Source organism: Corvus brachyrhynchos, unplaced genomic scaffold (assembly GCF_000691975.1).
Source record: "Corvus brachyrhynchos isolate BGI_N302 unplaced genomic scaffold, ASM69197v1 scaffold227, whole genome shotgun sequence".
In the NCBI taxonomy this organism is placed as follows: domain Eukaryota; kingdom Metazoa; phylum Chordata; class Aves; order Passeriformes; family Corvidae; genus Corvus; species Corvus brachyrhynchos.
Genome location: NW_008239290.1, coordinates 1,319,613 through 1,325,621, shown reverse-complemented (window position 1 = coordinate 1,325,621; position 6,009 = coordinate 1,319,613). Strand labels below are relative to the sequence as shown.

The 6,009-nt window shown below is 42.0% G+C and overlaps 1 long non-coding RNA gene across 1 annotated transcript in view; it reads right to left on the bottom strand.

Moving 5' to 3' along the window:
• The window catches only part of LOC108448225, a 21,792-nt gene extending 16,063 nt beyond the window's left edge, over positions 1-5,729 (bottom strand). The window contains exons 1-2 of the long non-coding RNA XR_001864042.1: positions 5,624-5,729; positions 1,330-1,332 (exon numbers count right to left, since the gene is read on the bottom strand). This is a non-coding gene — a long non-coding RNA (uncharacterized LOC108448225). The remainder of the gene's footprint in view (positions 1-1,329; positions 1,333-5,623) is intronic.
• Positions 5,730-6,009: the final 280 nt, after the last annotated feature.

Here is a 6,009-nt window from a genome sequence, read left to right as displayed (position 1 = left end):
TCCTCATCTGGTTCATCTCTCCCTGTCCAAACTTCTCATGAAATTACAGCTGCGTCAGCATCTGCCTATCTCAGCGCAGGTGCTTTTGCTTACGAGTTGAACACTCCACCCCCCATATCTTCATGAAATTACAACGGGATACTCTGATATATCATAGCTTCACAACAGAATTTCAGCTTTAAGCATCTCCTCTTTCTCTTCCCTCAGGTTTTCAGCTCTTCACAGCAATAAAAGGGTTAATCTCACCTCAGCCTTGCAGCTGGAATTTGGCTTATCTCAGTGGAGGGGGGGGGGCTGAGCAGCTCCGTCTTCCCGCAGCAGGGCTGTGCTCACAACTTTAAATGGCTTAAAGAATTGTCCATATCCAAACTGGCCAGCTGATAGGTTCTGTCAGGTCATAGAGGAAGCTGTAAGCACCCCTTTGCAAGAACATCACTTCCGGGACTATGCTTGCTAACCCATGACATGGGGCTAAACAAGAAAGTATAGTACCATCCTTTTCTCCTTACCTCCTTCACACTTTCAAAATAAGAGAAATAAGATTTCATTCCTTTTCTTTAATTCATAGGTGCATCCCATGTAATTCTTCTGATTTCTAATCTTCCCTTTGCAGGAATTCAGATACAGGACACCAGAGCACTCCTACAAACACTCCTTCAGTTAAGGTTTTACTGGCCTTCTGTACATTGACTTTGCACTTGTGCTAATGTCCTCTGTCCCTTTTGCCTCTTTTCTTGCTATTTTCTGTGTGTATCTATGTCTCTTATCTTTTGCCCAGAAGATAGCCAACAGATGCAGGCCCTCATTTACCTCAAGCAGGCCACGGCTCCTTCTCTTTCTGTACCATTTTCTGTACACGGCTCCTTTTCTTTCTGTACCCGTAACCCCTTCAGCACTTTCTTTTGCCCTGCTATCTCATAGAAGAGTTTATACACTGTAAATTGCTTTCTGTCTCCCGTCCCATTAAGTTACCATCTGTTACGCATTATCCTCAAATGCTATTTGCAGTCCAACAAACTTCCACTAAAAAATATGGGCTATTTCTCCTAATTTTATTTCTCACTCTAGATGTGGCTCTGTGTTAAGCATATGTGCAGCTGTTTAATGCTTGTTCAGAGGTTGATCTGCTACCTCAAGTCTTTATCTGCAATGTCTTTTATCTGTCACTCAGTTTCCTGAATATTTGCTTTCCTTTTTCTCTCTAGCATGAAAGAGTGAGGAATAAGTGTGCCTACAGTCTCTCTGCAAGGATCTGAAACCTCATCCAGCCTCTACTATTGCCATCAAGTCAGATATCAGGGTAGGCATCCTTACAGTTTTGCTGTGAACTCACTTGCCCACTCAGCTACTTCAGTGAAATGTGACAAACTGCCGGGTGAAATGTATTTCTGTGCTTTAACATTTGCTTCAACAGAACACTTTCTTCGCTTGCCTGTGTGACTTTTTATTTGATTCTGAACTGTAGTACATGGTGACTTTCCTGTAACATTTCAGAGATTCAGCCTGAAGCTTTTCATTTTGCCACTTCTAACTAAATGCTGCAGGGATCCACACAGCAATGGCTTTCCTCCTGCTGAGGGGGGCAGATGTGGCTGTTTGTTCAACACTGTCCAGCAGTTTTTCTGTAGCCAGCCAGACCACAGACAGCACCACCACTGCCACCCTCCCTAGCTGTTATTCCTCTTCATGCTAGATGGAAGATCACTATTTCAGCCTTGCAAATTCCTGTTTACAGTTGGTAAAACTGTACTTGCAGAATATGTTCAGAAGCTTATTCCTTAGACCAGGATATCTTTCTGTGAGTTATTTGTATCTCAGCATTGCAGATGGTACACAATTTGTTCACTGATCTCACTCACAAGAACAGTGTTCTTTCCCTCTCTTAATCTATGTATAGCTTTTTCATCTTGGCTTTTTACCAGTGACCTGGACCCCAAAGATTTCCTCACCTGTCACCTCACCTTCTTAATTTTCCCCTGTGTGTTTTATGCCTGATTGATTGCCCTTTGGTATGAGCATCTTTTGCTTGACAGCAGGTGGATACAACTCCCTCCCAGAGGTGATCCTTCAGACCTACAGTCCTAGTGGAGTTCAAGGGCACTCCATCAGCTAGGCTCAGGTTCTCTCTTCCGTGGGCTGAAGGCAGATTTGGGACCAGGAGAGAAAGTCAGGTTGTCCCTTTTCTTTGGGGACTAGGGTACTGCCAAACCCATCCTTCTAAACTCGTTATTGAAATAAAACTTTTAACTTCTGCAGAGTTACTTCCCTTTAGGTCTCCTTCCTAGGTTCTGAGCATGGGAAATGTATTTATTTTACATTTACAACATGCTATATCAATGTGCCCCTGCCCTCTGTTGCTATATTAGGATTACTTCAGAAACCCATTTCTTGCCGTCCTGAAGATAAATATGCTATGAAAAATTTCACAAAACCAGTGATACAGATGGTAAAGTCCATATGAACGAAGAAAGAAAAAGCTTCACAATCACAAATTCTTTCCAGCTATTTCCACAGACAAATGCTGTTGAAAATATTCTAAAAATTCAACTTCTCTTAAAGCTTTTTATTATAAAGTGTGCTATGTTAGAATAATGGTATTAGAGTAAATAATAAAATAGATAATGTGAAAGTGAATAACATTGAGACATTTTATTTTGTATTAGTTCAGTATTTTTGGAACACCTTCGACACAAATGAAGGAAGTTCAAGAATCTCAAGAGATATGCCATTAGCAAAGAATGAATACTATTTTATAATGTAGAATTGTCCTAATAAAAAGAATTGCAAGTATGGCCTCAGAAGCTTGGATTTCAAGGAAGATCTGAAGCATTGCAAGTTGACATTTTGGATTCCCCCTGCATTACAGTTTGGACAAATTAAAATCCTCATAGATATCCAAACAATCCCTCTCTCTCCTTTAATGAAATTTTCAATGGATTTTATAGAAATGACCTCCCTCCAATATTCATAGTGGCATTAGAGAGACAAATAGGCTCTAACAGTGACACTTTCTGCTCCTAGTGGAGTTGGTGGCAGAATTTCAGTGCTGTCAGGACATGTTGAAATGCAATATAAGCATAGCAGGTCTCAGCAGATTTATTTAAATCCAGAACCTTGATATTTTGAAACTTCTGGTTCTATGTTACACCACAGAACTTAAATCAAACTTAGACTTCATTGCCTTGCTATTCCTCCATTTTGGCATGTTCTTCAGTATCTGGGCTGCCTCAAGTCACAGAGACTGTGTGAAGTCACAGTTTAAGGGGGCTGTAGAATGCTGTATTGCCCAGAGAGATTGTGGAAATCCACTCTTTTGTTCCCTTCATACCTGACTGGAGTCAGCCCTTTAACATGCCATGTGTATGCAGTACATGGCCTAGTATCACTTTTTATCCAGCACAAGGAGAACAGAGATCTACTGAAATTGCAGCCCATATATAAAGGTGCTGATCAGTGAACACTGTTTTTATTGGATATTTAAGTCTTCAGTCCAAATAAAAGAAGTCTTTCTCTAACTGTAACAGCACCATACAAGGCAAAATGCAATGTTCTGTTTACTTTTGCTTGAAGGAAAAAAATGTAGGAAAGCTGGATATTGATTGGCTTTCTACTTCACTGTGATGTGAATCTATTCTGGCTTTATCTTTTCCCCCTCAATTACCTTTGTGTATATATATATATATATATATATAAGAGATGATCTAAGTAAAGTTATGTACCATAGATAAGAAAAAATATCAGAGCAACTTGCTTGAATTGACCCTGCTTTGAGCAAAGGGTTTGGACTAGAGGGACCTATTTTTTGCTGGAGAATGCATTTTTAAAGAATCCCCAACAAACAAACAAATGGCTCTTAATCCTGACTGCTTTTAAGCTGTGGCATGTTCACATGAGTGTTTTCTTCAGCTGTGCTGAACTCCATCCTATTATCAGTCTGACCTGAGGCAGTAGAGGACAAGGTGCCAGAATCTTTCAAAGTATGGTCATTTCATGTTGTTTATGATGGCTGTAAAACTGTCAAATACAACAAAATAACTGGATTGTTTCCACTGGGACTACACCTCTAGAGAAAATTATGTCCAGAGGATGGGAGTTCAAGCTTTTTTGTTTCGGTGATCTGGGTTCTGGGGTGATATAGGTGAGCTCAAAATCAGATCAGTAAATTATAAATCAACTGTGTTGTCTGTCTTCATAAAAAATTATGAAGTGAACTGCACTGTTTAGGCTATTCTCTCATGCTATTTTCAAGAGGCATGTGAGTGTAGTGTTACTCTAAAGGAAAATAGCTCCCAGTTCAGATAAAGCATTAACAGCACTGTCCACAGTAAGTTGTTCCTTCCTTCATTCCTGGCATCTGTCACTTGTTCAAGACTAAGTAGAGATGGGCAACATATTTCTACTCCAGTAGTGTCTTGTTAGTACCAATAGTATCAAGAGTATATTTATGCAAGTGTCCCCAACACCAACCGACGACAACATTACCAACTGTGATCTCCCAGTCTTTGCTGCTTTCTTGGCCCTGTCCCAGCAGGGCAGACACAGAAAGGCTGGAAGTGGGCTACATGCCCTTCCCTCTTCACTGCAGCCAGTGGTAATTCTGCTTGCTCTCTTCTTTGAAGTGCTGGAGCAGAGCACAGCTGCTCAAAGTGTGGGGATAAACGAGGCTCTACACATGCAAAAGAGAAAGTCATGTGGCGTTACCTGGGCAGGTGCTGTCAATGCACTGCTGAAGCCCTTCCTAGTGCAGCCTTCACTGTGGAGCCCAGGGGCATCACCAAGGGCAGTTCCTGAGACCAGACTGATGGGGAGAAGCATTAGACACAGGGTGGGGGGGTTGAAAGGAGAAACTGAAACCCTAATGGGAAGTCTTAAAGAAGTTCTCTAGCTCCATACAGCTGGGTGGATTCCTCAGTTGACCAGGGGAAAGTGTGCTCTTTGTAATACTGCAACAAGTTCTGTGGCACCACTCATCATGGACAGGCAGGCTGCTCTCGGAAAGAGACAGACATGAAAACATCAGGGCTATTGTCAGAGTTCACTGAATGATGTCCAGCCCTTCCCAGCTGAAAGGCAGCAATGTTTTGTTTAATAGAATTTGCAGTGAATGAAGCTTTCTGTCAGAAGCTCTGAAGGTACTCCTTGGAGTAAGCCCACAGGAAGAATAAGCACCTTCCACCTCCTCCCTGACCACACAACAAGTAACCTGCACACAACACCTGACCACAAGTAACAAGCAGCTAGTCTCATTGATTAAATATCTTCTATTTTCCTCAACTCCTCGGGGGTTTGTTATTATTAAAAGAAGTCCCTGCACCCTCATGAGCTATTGGTCTGTATCTTGGGTTGCAGTGTATTCTATTACCATCCTCATGAGCTGTTGAAACCAGGTGGATCAGTGTTTCCTTGCCTTCTCCCTCTGGACTATCTTCTGTTAATGAGCCTAATCAACACTTGGCCTCATGACTCATCATCCCATTGTGAGATGCTCCACCCAGAGGGAGGAACCAAGCATCCCATCGTGGATATAATCTGAGATTCGGAACACCACAGACACCCTTTCCACTGGATTCCCAGAGGACAGGAGCTACACAGCCACCACTGAACTTTCTGAGGAAGAGCAGACCCTTTCTACAAGATCACTGCTTCGACAGAGCCACATCCACCACTTCAGGAGGACTGCAGCCACCATCTTATCGGACTGCTACCACCACCCTGACTAACACGGTGTCAGGTTGTATCCTGACTGTCAGTTTGAACCAGTGTTTTCTGCCTTATTTTTTGAATTTCCCTATTAAATTGTTATTCTGACCTGGTGCCTCTCACTGGCTTGTTTTCAAACATGTACAGTCTGTAACTCCTACAGATGAAGATTAACAAAGATGTTGCTAGGACTGGGGGACAGGACTGACTGAGACCTGTGTCTCAGATGTCTTGCAAAGTTGCTTACAAACTCTGGCTTCACAGAACATTATTTAATTTTGTCTTTTAGGAAATGCAAGGCTCCAGCTA